Source organism: Chrysemys picta, chromosome 2 (genome assembly GCF_011386835.1).
Source record: "Chrysemys picta bellii isolate R12L10 chromosome 2, ASM1138683v2, whole genome shotgun sequence".
In the NCBI taxonomy this organism is placed as follows: Eukaryota; Metazoa; Chordata; order Testudines; family Emydidae; genus Chrysemys; species Chrysemys picta.
In genome coordinates, this window is record NC_088792.1 from 116017421 (window position 1) to 116032998 (window position 15578).

The 15578-nt window shown below is 52.4% G+C and overlaps 1 long non-coding RNA gene across 1 annotated transcript; it reads left to right on the forward strand.

Moving 5' to 3' along the window:
* The first annotated feature begins 3886 nt into the window (after positions 1-3886).
* LOC135981451 (uncharacterized) lies at positions 3887-13503 on the forward strand. Its single transcript, XR_010598475.1, has 3 exons — positions 3887-4097; positions 5267-5380; positions 13374-13503. It is a non-coding gene; the product is annotated as an uncharacterized LOC135981451 (long non-coding RNA).
* Positions 13504-15578: the final 2075 nt, after the last annotated feature.

The window sequence follows — 15578 nt, forward strand, 5'->3', positions numbered from 1 at the left end:
TTCCATAACTATATAAATAATAAAATTATATATTCTGTACATTGCATCATATATGCTGTTGATCGGTTATTAATGAGCTCCGTTTCACATGTCTGGGTCTCCGCCACGCCCTGGGGGTGTGCTAGGGTGACCAGATGTCCTGATTTTATAGGGACAGTCCCGATTTTTGGGTCTTTTTCTTATAGGATCCTATTATCCCACACCCCCTGTCCCGATTTTTCACACTTGCTGTCTGGTCACCCTAGTGGTGTGCACATGTGTGGGTCCCAGCTGCTCCCTGCCCCCCTCATTGAAGCAGGGGTGCAGGGTTACTGCCCTGGGAACTGCAGGGCACCAGTGGACATGGGGCTGGCTGGAGGCAGGGCAGGGGCTCACTGGAGGTAGGGTCTGGCTGCAGGCAGGGCAAGGGGTGCGGGGCTGGCTGGAGACAGGGGTGTGTGGGGCTGGCTGGCTTTGGGCAGGGCCGCAGGGGGGTGCGGCAGGGGTTGCCTGGAGACAGGGCAGGGGGTGCGGCAGAGGCTGGCTGTGGGCAGGGGGTGCAGGGCTGGCTGCAGGCAGGGCAGGGGGGCAGGGCTGGAGGTAGGGCAAGGGTGCAGCAGGGGCTGGCTGCGGACAGGGGGTGCAGGGCTGGCTGGAGACGGGGCTGGCTGCGGGCAGGGCAGGGGGTGCGGGCTGGTGCGGGGACGGGGTGCAGCAGAGGCAGCTGGAGCCCCGGCCCTTTAAATAGCCCCCGAGCCCCCCGCTATCCCAGGGCTCTGGGGGCTATTTAAAGGGCCCAGGGCTCCCCTGCTTCTACCGCCCCGGCCCTTTAAATAGCCGCGGGAGCCCTGGGGAAGCAGCGGGGCTCCAGTGGCTATTTAAAGGGCCGGGTTGGTAGAGGCAGCGGGAGCCCTGGACTTTTTAAATAGCCCCCAGAGCCCCGCAGTCCTACCCCAGGGCTCCAGCAGTGGGGGTCTGGTGGCAACTTAAAGGGCCTGGGGCTCCGGCCCCTGCTGGGAGCCCTAGGTCCTTTAAATTGCCCCCTGGGGAAGCCGAGCCACCCTGGTACAGCGCACCGGCTCTTGCCGGTACACCGTACCGGGGCTTGGGCCCGGGGCCCGATTCAGGGGAATTGGTTGAATTGGCCTAAAGCCGGCCCTGGTGGGGGTATGGCCACAGCGCCGCAGGGAGGGGAACCCTGAGGTGTGGGGGCTGGGTGGGTACTGGGAGTTCCTCCTGAAGGGACGGGGGTTGGCCAAGGTCACTCAGCCCCGGGGTGTGGGAGGGGGACTGGCTGAGGGCACTCAGAGCCCCAGGAAGTGGGGGGGGCTGAGGGGAGGGACTGGCCAGGGGCACTCAGAGCTCGGGGGAGGGGCTGTCCGGGGGGTGGGGGGGGAGGCACTCACAGCCCCAGGAGGTGGGTGGGGGAGGGGCGCACAGGATTTCAGGAATTCCCTGGCAGTGAAGAGCTGCTGGCGGCAGGGAGGAGCCAGCCGTGACAATCCCCACTTGGGATCCCTGGCTGGGCTAGTGGCTATGGGGGCCCGTGGCCAAGCTGCAGTGGAAGGTGACCTGAAGGAAATGCCTCGGCCTCCAGCTAGGAAGGGCCTGGGCCAGCAATGACCCACCGCGCAGTGTCCCAGCTCCCTGCCCCACACCTGCGGGGCAAGGCCCCTCCTCTGTAGGGAGGTTGGCATGTACCTTAGTGCTGCTTCCTCCATCCCCAAAGGCCTCTCCCAGCCAGTCTCTGGCAACCCCTGCCGTTCAGTACGCACATTACCCTGCTTTGACATACCGGGGGGGGGGTACCCCTCAGGGATGGGGGGGCTGTCACACAGCTGGGCAATTTAACCCAGCTGGGCAGGAGTGACTGTCTCCCTGGAGCTGGGGTCTCAGCCCAGGTGTCTCTCTGCCCTTCCCCCCAGTAGCGCCCCACATTGAGTTCCAGCCCCACATTCACACCCACAAGTGCTGGTGGGTTCCAATCCCAGCTGAACACGCCCACCCGGCCCTAGTGCGGAGCAGAAGGGCCCAGAGCTGCCCCACAGACCCTCTGTCTCTCCGAGCCCGCTCTTACCCATCACTGCAGCACGTCTGGCCCATGCTGAACGCTGCTGCTCTGTTCAGAGAGGCTGGCACTTCTCGCTCCTGCCGTACGAGGGGCAGGTGCTGCTACCGACTGCTCCCCCTAACCCCCGCCCTGCTGCGCTCTGGGGATGCTGCCCTGCTGTGGAGCTCTCAGGTGTCTTGAACTGGAATTTGTTTGGAGAGAAACTGCTAAGGAGCCTTATCAGCCCCGAGCAGAGAGTACCTGGGAGCCTGCCTGAGTCGGGCGGGTCTGGTACAGCCTCCCCCCAGATAAGGCTCTTCCCTGGACCTGCCACTCATTGGAATCTGGAACGATTCCCTTCGAGGTAACACCCGGGGCAGCCAGGGCAGGGCAGGGTACGGCCTGCTCCCCTGGAGCGTTAGGGCTTTCAGGAGTCAGAGGTGCCAGCAGAGCAGGTTGTACGTTAAAGCAGCGAAGGCAGTTGGGGGGCAGAGGAATTGGGTGCTTTGCCATTGCACTTGATCAGCTCAATTTGAAAATTCTTTCAAAGGAAATCCAGATGTATACATCTGACTGGGGTACATGTACACACATACACATGCACACTCACATGTGCACACACTCATGTGCACATACACGTACACACATACATACGCACATGTACACATACACATATATACAGACGTACACATACACGCACACACGCTGTCCCTGGAGCGCCCCAGGATGCGACTGACAGGGTGGCTGGCTATTATGGAGGCAGAAGCGGGTTGGGAGAAAATAATCAAGAAGAACTTTTGCTGAAAATGCAAACCTAAGCTGGAAATCTGTGCAGGGCTGGGTCAGCGAAAATGATCTTTTGAGCTGTTCTTATTAACCGTGGTCCTGTACTTCCTGGTTTGCGTCGGACCCAGGCAGGAGACTGGGCTGCTCTGAGCTGTAGAAGCCATTGGAATGAGCCAGGTCGGAATGAGCCAGGCCCTCAGAGCCTTCTGCCACCAATCGCCCCAGCAGTCACTGATCCACACCAAAGCACGTCCTTCCAGTCAGGCAGTTTCATATGCACACATCAAACCCTTGGTTTGCCACTCAGACACCACGGTGATGGACAAAGTAAGGACCGAGAGACGCTAAACAGGCAGACAGACAAGGAAATAGTGGCCCTGCCTACAGGTGTGTGTGTGGTGCAAACGGATGAACACCAGTTGCTGGCTGAAGGCACAACCTTAATTCCCGCATCTCCTGTCTGTCAGCTATCGTTCGCTTGGCAGCCTGAGCTCCGATTTCTAACGCAGCGTTTTGCTCTGGCCTATTGTGGTTCTCATGTCCGGAGGCGCCTTGGCCCCTGGTATCAGGAGCGGTGCTAAGGAGGCTGCTTTTCAAAGGTCCTTAAGTAGGGTTGCCAACTTTCTACTTGCACAAATTCAAACGCCCTTGATCCAACCCCTTTCATGCCCTTCTCTACGGCCCAACCCCCACTCACTGCAGCCCAGCCCACCTCTCTCAGTCGCTCGCTCTCACACCCTCACTCACTTTCACTGGGCTGGAGCTGGGGGTTGGAGTGCAGGGAGGGGTGAGGGCTCCGGTGGGGATGCGGGCTCTGGGATTGGGCTGGAGATTAGGGGTTTGGGGTGCCAGAGGGGGATCCGGGCTGGGGCAGAGGGTTGGGGTGCAGAGTCTGGGAGGGAGTTTGGGTGCGGGAGGGGGCTTGGGGCTGGGGTAGGGGATTGGGGTGGGGGTGTGGGGTCTGGGAGGGATTAGGGTACAGGAGGGGGTTCTGACCTGGGGCAGGGGGTTGGGGTGCTGGGTGTGAGGTCTGGGAGGTAATTTGGGTGTGGGAGGGGGTTCCGACCTGGGGCAGGGTTTCTGGGTGCGAGCTCCGGCCAGGCGGCGCTTACCTCAGCCAGCTCTTGGTCAATGGCACACCGGTGCTAATGCAGGCTCCTGACCCCTGGTCTCCCTCCGCTGGCAGGCTCTGAGCAAGGCCTGCCCAGAGAACATGGATGACGAGCTCTCGATCCTGCTGACAGCACCCCCCAGCACAGACAAACTCCAGCACATCTTGGAGGTGAGCAGAATGGGGAGGGGCCGCAGGGGTTTTACCTTAGCCCTGGGGACTCCTAGAAAGAAGAGACTGGAAAATCCATGTTTCTATTGGATCCTTCCGAGTATGCATTTGTGATATAAACTCACTGGGTGACCTTGGGATAACTCACTTCCCCCTTACGGCATCAGTCTTCTCCACTATCAAATCTACACTGGGGAAGAAGGACAGAAGCCCCGACAATCACCTTCACCTCTGGGTGTCTGGTCCTGGGAGCCGAAACCAACTGGACTATCTGTCCCATCTCCTAAACTGCCCTATCTTTCCCTCCTAGGGCCTTGTCCTTAGTGCTCAGCCTGGCCCCTTCCCAGCTTGTCCCTCACCTTTAAAGGACGCTCCAAGCCCCTCCCATGCCTGCTTCCCTTGGGGTCTCTCTCCTGGCTGAGTACAGGCTGCCCTTCTATCTCTCAGCAGGCCTGGGTCCTAGTCACAGGCTGCGTCTTGTCACGTGACCCCCACACTTATTCCCTTCACCCTAGGGACCTGCATCACCTGGGCCAGGTGCAGTTGAGCTCCAACCCCTTTCCTGGCCATCTCACCCTGGGACAGGTTGAAACTGGTAACCTGTGGGTAACAGTAACTGGTTGCTCCCAAAGGTGCTGAAGACACAATGGAAGAGGAAATCCTTTGGCCTGGATTGAAATTATTCCGACTGAAAGTGAATGAGAGAAAATAGGTCCAGAGTTCTCTTCCTAGCAGCAGAAAATGTAGCGATTGATAGAGGTTCAGGTCAGAAAGGACCATTATGTGCATCTAGTCGCCCCTCCTGTATAACTCAGGGCTAGAATGTGACCAAGTGGTTCCTTCAGCCAACCATAGCATGGGACTGAGCCAGAGCACGTCTTTTGGAACGACATCCACATGCAGGAGAGCCAGCTGGCTACCAGAAAATCTCTCTTCTGCAGTGACGTGGGGTTAAGGGACACGGGGGAAAAGACATGGAGGCTGTGACTAAACTTAGAGCAGCAAGGCCAGGAAAACCAGGGTTAGGTCCCAGGCCTGGCTATCAGATCTGCTGTTTTCTATTCCTGGCTTTGGGACCATGAGCGAGTCTCTGCACCGCTGGGTGCCTCGGTTTCCCCAGCTATCAAATGGAGCTAATCAAGGTTTTGTTTGTTCTCCCCATTTTACAGGGTGGGAAACCGAGACACAGTTGGGACCTGTCTACACTACAGGTCTGTCGTGCGTTTGTAATCTGCTGACCCCCACATGTTGTTCAGAGCCTATGGATAACACAGCTCCTAAAGGTACGTTTGTTCTGTGCTTATCCCCTATGTACCAGCAGGGCTGGACAGCATTTCTCACTGTGCTGTGGGGAGCAGGTCCTGGGTACTAAGGGTCTGAAGAAGCTCTCAAGGACTAATTTTTTAAAATAATTGTTATCAATGAATTGGGAGAAAACATACAATCACTGCGGATAAGATTGGGGGGTGACAAAATACAGGCAGAGTGGTAATTCCTGATGGGGAGAGGGCAGTGATACAGAGTGATCTGGCTCATTCGGCCAGCTGGACCCATTCAAAGAAAACAAGTTTGAGCAGAGCCCAATGCAAGGTCCTATACGTGGCAACAAGGCACGCCGGCCACACCTCCAGAATGGGGATGTGTATCCCGGAAAGCAGTGACTCTGAAAAGGATTTAGGGGCCAGAGTGGAGAAGCCACTCAACATGAGCTCCCAGTGTGATGCTGTGGTGAACAGGGCTAAAGCCATCATTAGACGTAGGAGCAGAGCCCTGAGTAGGATAGGGAGGTGACACAGCAGCAGTGAGACTGCTATTGGAATACTGCCTCCAGTGTTGGTGTCCTCCTTTGAAAAAGATGGTCCTAGAAATTGGAGCTGGGGCATCAAAGAGCCATCAAATGTTCTGAGGGCTGGAGAAAAATGCCTTCTAGTGAGCTATTGAAAGAGCTCAACCTGTTTAGCTTATCAAAAGAAGATTGAAGGGGACTTCATTGAAGTGTTGAAGTGCCTTAATGGAGAGAAAATACTGGGTATTAAAGGGCTCTCTAGTCTAGCAGAGAAAGGCAGAACAAGACCCAATGGCTGGAAGGTGAAAAGAGACAAATTCCTATGACAAATAAGGCACAAATATTCAACAGCGAGGATGATTGAACACAGGAAGAAGCTACCAAGGAAAGTGGTGGATTCTCCATCTCTTGATGTCATTAATAAAGACTAGATGCCTTTCCGGAATGTGTTTGCCCCCAAATTAGCTATTGTGGTAGACAGGAGGCCTGTGATATGCAAGGGGTCAGATTAGACGCTCTAACTGTCTCTTCCGGCCATAAAGTCTACTCATTTCTGAGAAACCGAGTGTAGCATTGGGAGCAGCCTCTGATGTTTTACTGTCTAACCGGCTTGCTTCCTAGAATGAACACTCATTGAGCGGGGTGATCCACAGGGAGTAGCTCAAACCTCCAAAGGGTCTGGCCTGCGGCAGGACATTAACACTGCAGGGGAGGGGTGGGTGTGGCAGTGACATCACAAAGGCCTTTTGCAGGACTTCAGCCTATTGGCCAAAGGTGCAGGGGAGGTGGTGACCTCACAGAGGGATGCTGACATCAGCCAGGCAGGACAGGGGCGCAGGGCCAGGGAAACCTCAGAGACCCCTGTGGCTTTGCTTCAGCAAGTCTCCTTCTCGAGGTCTCTCTTTGAGGTCTGAGAGAGTATTTGGGTTCACGGACGTGAGCACCAGGAGGAACCTCTTTTGAGTTTTCTCCTTTCTTTTTCCTGATGTCACTAGAAAACTGACGTCCCTGTTTAGAAGGTAAGAGCCTCCGAGAGGTTTGGAACCTCTTCAGTCTGATGCATCTGGCGCCAGCTGAATTTTAGGCATGGAAAACAGTAGCTTAAGGTGGCCGAATTTTATTCCCCACCTGGGATTTTGTCCCTTAGAATCACTGGGGACATTAGGGTTTGTCCTTTTTCTTTTACCTTTTCCTCCATCCCTCCCTCCTTTCTCTTCATCTCTTACTTCTTTTGTCCTTTCCCCGTTCCCCTCCCACCACCAGGAGGGGGTGTGTGTGTGTCGTGGGGGGTGCTCTACAACTCCCATTGTGGGAGGTCCACCGAAAAATGTGGCGTTGAAATAGTGCTCAGACAGTGATCCCCAGCGGTGACCTTGGCCATCTTTTGGGCTCTCTGGTGAGAACCCTCATCCTCCCGCCCCTCGGTCGCTACCCTGATTGGCTGAGCAGGGGGTTATTGACAGGGAGGAGACTCAGGTCCCTGTTGTTTTCTTTTAAGACCAAGTAAATAGTCATAACCAGTCATATGTTCGACAAATTTTGCTGCTTCTCTGCAGTTCATTATTTTCTCTACCATTCCAGTTCTCCTAAAATTCTTGCTGAATAATTACTATGAACTCTTGCTGGTCTGGAACTCACTTGAGAACACTTTATTCAGGTCATTCAATGTCTGAAATTCAAGATCCGATGGTTAGTTTGAAAATCAGGGGTCTTGGGTCCTATTCCCAACTCTGCCACGGACTGGCTGTGTGACCTAAGACAAGTCAATTCTCCTTTCTCAGCCTTAGCTTCTCCCTCTTTCAAGTAGGGATAACAATCCGCTCCTACCTACCTCCCGACAGGTGGAGGATGGGGATCTATTGGAGAGTGTCACTAGGAGCAGTGCATAAGATGAGGTGTCCTATCACGTTTACTCAGATCAGATTAGGACATAATAGAATGGCTGAAATAGTCTATTTTATTTGTATTTTATTATGTTGCAATTGTTAAGAGCAGCAACTACTTAGCTCAGACTGAAACATCTTATCTAATTTTTGAGATCTAAGTGTCTCCTCTTTGTGTGCGACGAGACAAACACGTACTCCTGTTCTTTTTGTGACACAGAAGATGCTTTTGTTTTGCAACAAAATATTTTTGCAAAGAATTTTCATGCCACTTGATATGATTTCAAGAAACAAACTGGTTTAGTTTGAATGGGATTTTCGGACAGAAACGGTTTCAATGAAATTTCCCCACCATCTCGATTTCTGGGCTCTATCCCTGTCTTTGGGGGGTTTGCTGTCTGTTAGAACAGGAGTCTGATTTGGATAGGGATAGAGACCTCTTTAATGTTTTTAATGAAGTAAATACTAATGGGAATTGTGTGATCATGGGAGACTTTAACTTCCCAGATATAGACTGGAGGACAAGTGCTAGTAATATAATAGGGCTCAGATTTTCCTAGATGTGATAGCTGATGGATTCCTTCACCAAGTAGTTGAAGAACCAACAAGAGGGGATGCCATTTTAGATTTGGTGTGGGTAGTGAGGATCTCTTAGAAGAAATGGTTGTAGGGGACAGCCTTGGTTTGAGCGATCATGAGCTAATTCAGTTTAAACTAAATGGAAGGGTAAACAAAAATAGATCTGTGACTAGGGTTTTTGATTTCAAAAGGGCTAACTTTAAAAAATTAAGGAAATTAGATAGGGAAGTGGATTGGACTGAAGAACTTGTGGATCTAAAGGTGGAGAAGGCCTGGAATTACTTCAAGTCAAAGTTGCAGAAACTATCAGAAGCCTGCATCCCAAGAAAGGGGGGGAAATTCATAGGCAGGAGTTGTAGACCAAGTTGGATGAGCAAGCATCTCAGAGAGATGATTAAGAAAAAGCAGAAAGCCTACAAGGTGTGGAAGATGGGAGTGATCAGCAAGGAAAGCTACCTTACTGAGGTCAGAAAATGTAGGGACAAAGTGAGAAAGGCCGAAAGCCATGTAGAGTTGGACCTTGCAAAGGGAATTCAAACCAATAGTAAAAGGTGTAAAAGGTTCTATAGCCATATAAATAAGAAGAAAACAAAGAAAGAAGTGGGACCGCTAAACACTGAGGATGGAGTGGAGGTTGAGGATAATCTAGGCATGGCCCAATATCTAAACAAATACTTTGCCTCAGTCTTTAAGAGGCTAATGAGGAGCTTAGAGATAATGGTAGGATGACAAATGGGAATGAGGATATGGAGGTAGATATTACCACATCTGAGTTAGAAGCCAAACTCGAACAGTTTAATGGGACTAAATCGGGGGTCCCAGATAATCTTCATCCAAGAATATTAAAGGAACTGGCATATGAAATTGCAAGCCCATTAGCAAAAAATGTTAATGAATCAGTAAACTCAGGGGTTGTTCCGTATGACTGGAGAATTGCTAACATAGTTCCTAGCTTTAAGAAAGGGGAAAAAAGTGATCCGGGTAACTACAGGCCTGTTAGTTTGACATCTGTAGTATGCAAGGTCTCAGAAAATGTTTTGAAGGAGAAAGTAGTTAAGGACATTGAGGTCAATGGTAATTGGGACAAAATACAACATGGCTTTACAAAAGGTAGAGCGTGCCAAACCAACCTGATCTCCTTCTTTGAGAAGGTCACAGATTTTTTAGACAAAGGAAACGCAGTGGATCTAATTTACCTCGATTTCAGTAAGGCATTTGATACAGTTCCACATGGGGAATTATTAGCTAAATTGGAAAAGATAAGGATCAATATGAAAATTGAAAGGTGGATAAGGAATTGGTTAAAGGGGAGACTACAACGGGTCGTACTGAGAGGTGAACTGTCAGGCTGGAGGGAGGTTACTAGTGGAGTTCTTATATTATGGGAACAAGTAAATAACTTTTCCTTATTCACTTTCTTCACATCACTCTGATTTCATATACCTCTATCATATCCCCCCATAGTCTCCTCTTTTCCAAGCTGAAAAGTCCTAGCCTCTTTAATCTCTCCTCATATGGGACCCCTTCCAAACCTCTAATCATTTTAATTGCCCTTCTCTGAACCTTTTCTAATGCCAGTATATATTTTTTTGAGATGAGGAGACCACATCTGTACACAGTATTCAAGATGTGGGTGTACCATGGATTTATATAAGGGCAATAAGATATTCTCCGTCTTATTCTCTATCCCCTTTTTAATGATTCCTAACATCCTGTTTGCTTTTTTGACTGCCGCTGCACACTGCGTGGAAGTCTTCAGAGAACTATCCACGATGACTCCAAGATCTTTTTCCTGATTCGTTGTAGCTAAATTAGCCCCCATCATATTGTATGTATAGTTGGGGTTATTTTTCCCAATGTGCATTACTTTACGTTGTCCACATTAAATTTCATTTGCCATTTTGTTGCCCAATCACTTAGTTTTGGGAGATCTTTTTGAAGTTCTTCACAGTCTGCTTTGGTCTTAACTATCTTGAGCACTTTAGTATCATCTGCAAACTTTGCCACCTCACTTTTTACCCCTTTCTCCAGATCATTTATGAATAAGTTGAATAGCATTGGTCCTAGGACTGACCCTTGGGGAACACCACTAGTTACCCCTCTCCATTCTGAAAATTTACCATTTATTCCTACCCTTTGTTCCCTGTCTTTTAACCAGTTCTCAATCCATGAAAGGATCTTCCCTCTTATCCCATGACAACTTAATTTACATAAGACCCTTTGGTGAGGGACCTTGTCAACGGCTTTCTGGAAATCTAAGTACACTATGTCCACTGGATCCCCCTTGTTCACATGTTTGTTGACCCCTTCAAAGAACTCTAATTGATTAGTAAGACATGATTTCCCTTTACCTAAACTATGTTGACTTTTGCCCAACAATTTATGTTCTTCTATGTGTCTGACAATTTTATTCTTTACAATTGTTTCAACTAATTTGCCCGGTACTGACATTAGATTTACTGGTCTGTAATTGCCGGGATCACCAATAGTGCCCTTTTTAAATATTGGCGTTACATTAGCTATCTTCCAGTCATGGATACAGAAGCTGATTTAAAGGACAGGTTACAAACCATAATTAGTAGTTCCGCAATTTCACATCTGAGTTCTTTCAGAACTCTTGGGTGAATGCCATCTGGTCCCAGTGACTTATCAGTTAATTCCAAAACCTCCTCTAGTAACACCGCAATCTGTGACAATTCGTGAGATTTGTCAGCTACAAATGCTGGCTGAGGTTTGGGAATGGCTGGAAGGTGAAAAGAGACAAATTCCTATGACAAATAAGGCACAAATATTCAACAGCGAGGATGACTGACCACAGGAAGAAACTACCAAGGAAAGTGGTGGATTCTCTGTCTCTTGATGTCATTTAATAAAGACTAGATGCCTTTCTGGAATGTGTTTACCCCAAAAGTAGCTATTGTGGTAGACAGGAGGCCTGTGATAGGGGGTAAGATTAGACGCTCTAACTGTCTCTTCCGGCCATAAAGTCTACTCATTTCTGAGAAACCGAGTGTAGCATTGGGAGCAGCCTCTGATGTTTTACTGTCTATCCGGCTTGCTTCCTAGAATGAACACTCATTGAGCGGGGTGATCCACAGGGAGTAGCTCAAACCTCCAAAGGGTCTGGCCTGCAGCAGAACATTAGCACTGCAGGGGAGGGGTGGGTGTGGGAGTGACATCACAAAGGCCTTTTGCAGGACTTCAGCCTATTGGCCAAAGGTGCAGGGGAGGTGGTGACCTCACAGAGGGATGCTGACATCAGCCAGGCAGGACAGGGGCGCAGGGCCAGGGAAACCTCAGAGTCCCCTGTAGCTTTCCTTCAGCAAGTCTCCTTCTCGAGGTCTCTCTTTGAGGACTGAGAGAGTATTAGGGGTCACGTACATGAGCGCCAGGAGGAACCTCTTTTGAGTTTTCTCCTTTCTTTTTCCTGATTTTACTAGAAAACAGACGTCCCTGTTTAGAAGGTAAGAGCCTCCGAGAGGTTTGGAACCTGTTCAGTCTGATGCATCTGGCACCAGCTGAATTCTAGGCATGGAAAACACTAGCTTAAGGTGGCCGAATTTTATTCCCCACCTGGGATTTTGTTCCTTAGAATCACTGGGGACATTAGGGTTTGTCCTTTTTGTTTTACATTTTCCTCCATCCCTCCCTCCTTTCTCTTCATCTCTTACTTCTTTTGTCCTTTCCTCTGTTCCCCTCCCACCACCAGGAGACTCTGTGTGTGTGTCGTGGGGAGTGCTCTGCAATGGGAACAGGGACAATTCTCCAACTTTGGGCAGTCGAGAGCCTGGGTGAGATAAGGGGCGTTAAAGCCCTTTGTAAAGGAGAAATGGGAGTTTCATGGTGTTGAGCACCAAGGAATTCTAAACTTTGCTAAAACATCTAGTCTGCAGAAACCAGAAATGGTTGGGGCCACATTGTAACCATTGTCTTTTTTAAAGCCCATTGAGGGATGTGAGTCCCACCCTTTTAGGTATCTGGGGTGCTGGGAGAAGAGAAGAGGTGCCTGTCTCCATTTTATGGCCTCAACAAACTAAGTGCTGTGCCCCAGTTCTCGTCAGAGATCCCTGAAAAAGAACGTCTTCCCATCCATTAACATACCTGGAAAGATACCGAAACTCCTTATTAAACAATCAGTTTGTCAGCACCTACAGGACAATTTGGTTCTTAGGACTAGTGAGCATGGACTTGTCAAGAACAAATCATTCCAAACCAATCCTAGCTCCTTCTTTGGCAGGGTTACGGGCCTAGTGGAGGTGGGTAAACAGTAGATGTGATCCATCTTGGTGTTAATAAGGACATTCTCACAAGCAAACTAGGGAGAGGTGGTCTAGATGAAATTAGTATAATATGTGTGCACAGATGGTTGAAAGCCCGTACTCCAACAGCCCAGAACCAAACACTCCTCCTCCTGGGCAGTGCGCTCTGACCTCTAATGGTCAGATGTTGCTTAGCACTGTCAGAGCAGCTTTTGCTGGGGGATTCTCCCAGCACTTTCCAATAGTGGGAAAGTATGAAATCCCCATTTGACTGCTGGGGACAGAGCCTAGAGCGGGGAGCAACTTACCCAAAGTCCCACAGGTCAATAGGAAACCAGCAATGGAACCCAGGAGTCCTGACTCCCAGTTCCCTGCTCCAGTCACTCCAGCGGAGCACACTCCCTCTCAAAGCAGGGGGACCAGACATGAAGGCCTGGTTGTAATTTCCAGCTATGGGAGGGAGTGTGCAGCAGTGGTTAGTGAAGGGGCCTGGAAATAAGGACTGCTGGGTCCCATCCCTGGCTCTGACACTTGGTGTGACCCTGAGCCAGTAGTTTCCCCACCCCAGGCCTGTTTCCCATCAGTAGGGTTGGGGTAGCAGCCCCTACAGACCAGGAGGGTTGGGAGGCTCCAGGAAGGTGTGTAAAGTGCCAGGATGTCAGGATCCCGGAGGTGCTGTCACCCCCGCATTAGGCCAGTGTTCTGCACCCCCTGCTGCTGGCTGAGTTTCTCTGTCCCTTGGCAATAAGATAGACTCTTGTTTTCACAGCCAGTCGATCGCCCAGTGCTATCCCCCTGCCTGCTGGCTGGGCAGGGTAACTCCTCAGGTCACCACCACCCTCTCCAGCCTGCCTTCGCTTTGGGGAGTGAGGAGGAGGGCGAGGGACGATACTGAACATCCTCCATCCATCGCTCCGTCACCAGATCAAGTGAGTGGCATTAGGGTTCCCCGTTGGCGTCCCCTGTCTGTCTGGGGAGAGGCAGAAAGAGGGGGAAAGAATCTCTCCCAAAGGAGACTGGATTTGCAAACCGCCCCCAGGAGCCCCTCGCTCTCAGACCGGGGAGGGGCTTCTCCAGAGCCGTCCCCAGTGTGTTTGGAAAGGTCCCAGGAATGGGGCTCCCAACGCTTCCCTTGTGGGAGACCGTTCCCCAGGCTGAGCGTCTCTGAGCTGGGCCAGACCCTGTGAGCTGCTGAGCATGGAAATCAATGGGAAAGGCAGGGGTCCTGGCCTTGCTCTGCCTCGGGACTTTGACCTGGGGAATGGTTTCCCAGGAGAAGTCGAGACTCCTGGGTTCTGTTCCTTCTCTAGCCTGGGGGGGAGTGTGGCCTGGGACGGCAGGAGGGAGCTGCTTGTCCAAAGTGACTGAGCCCAGTGATGGAAAAGGAGGAGACTCCCCGGGCATTGCAGCCCCAGAGATGACGAGGGGGAACGCTGGGAGCAGATCATGCAATGAACTCCTGCCAGTGCATGTAGATTGCATTACGTGCACCCCTGTGGGGGGAGGAGGAGCTGCTCTGGCTGGGGCAGGGATGGGGAGGGACCAAACAGGCTGGTTAGTGAGAGGTTGCCTTGACCCCAGACTCACGCCCGCTTCCCGCTCGGTTCCAGGGTGGCCAGGCTCCTGAGGATGTTCAGGAAGAAGGCTCTGCAGGTGGCCCCAGAGCCTGAGGGAAGCAGCTGCCATCTTCCCCGGGAGCAGAGCGGCCTCTCCATCCCCACTGGCGGGGAAGGAGCTCCCGGCCAGGCCAGGAGGTGGAAGTGCCCAGTCTTCTGGCGGAGAAAACCCGCACCCAGCGCCGGCGCCGAGGTGGGAGAGGCCAGGTCGAAATGGAGCTGGGCCAGGCTGCGGCTGGGCAGGCAGGACCCAGCGCAGGACGGGAGCCGGGCAGAGTGACTCTGGGACATGTTGTGTGGGCAGCAGCAGCCCCAGGAGCCCAGCCCTGATTCCCAGCAGGAGGCATCGCCCGGCCCGGTCAGTGAGGACATTCCAGCCTCCCCAGGGCAGGAGGTGGAGGATCCCTGTCCCACCACCAGCAGCTCGGCCCGCTCCCCATGGGACAGCAGCAGTGCCTGGGACTCGGGCAGCAGCGAGGACGATGGGCGCCGCAGCTTTGTTCCAGGTGAGGAGTCAGGCTGGGCTCAGGGAGAGGTGAGGGCGGGGCTGTGAACACCCTGGGCCCAGGCCCTCGATCAGTGCTATGGGGGCGGATCCCCAGCCCAGGGGTCTGGCCTGAGCCACATGAACCCCACTGACACTAGATGCTGCCACTTTGGTCCTCGGTGTTCCAGTTGGGGGGAGGCACCTCCCAGGGAGTCCAGGACAGCGTGGGGGGGTCTCTTTGCTATGGGCTCCTGAAGGAGTTGGGGGCTGAAGGCATCACTGAGACGGGGGAGTGTGGGGCCCGATCTGCCCTGGGTCCCGGAGGTGGGAAGGGGACACATTGCCACAGCGTGCCCCTGTCCTTCCCCCGAGTGGCAGCAGGCGTCACCTTGTCCCCTTCTCTCCCTGGTGCAGGGACCGCCAGGGACTCAGGGGACGAGGAGGAGGAATGGGTGGACGTGGCCACAGAGGAGGCTGCTCTCAATAACAGCCGAGAGCAGCTCCAAGATGGAGAAAAGGTACAAACGTTCCCCAGCTGTGCTGGAACCGAGACTGTCCTGCCCCTTCCCAGCACCTGACCCCCTGCAGAGGGTCTTGTCCCTGATGATCCACCAGCCCTAATGGGGACCTTTCTCCTCCATGATCTGGGACCCCAGAGGTGGGGGTGTCTGTCACACACCAGCCGGGTCTCCTCCCCCCACAGGCACTGTCCCAGTTCCTGACCCCTGCCAGTGGTGGAGTGGTGGGTGATTTGGACAATGGGCGGGTCCCCACTATCCCCCATTCAGGCCTGAGTCCTGCAGCTGCTGTGTGGGGGCAGGGAGGTCCCTGGCTAACTGGCTCTCTCTCCCCTAACCCCACTCCTGGTGGG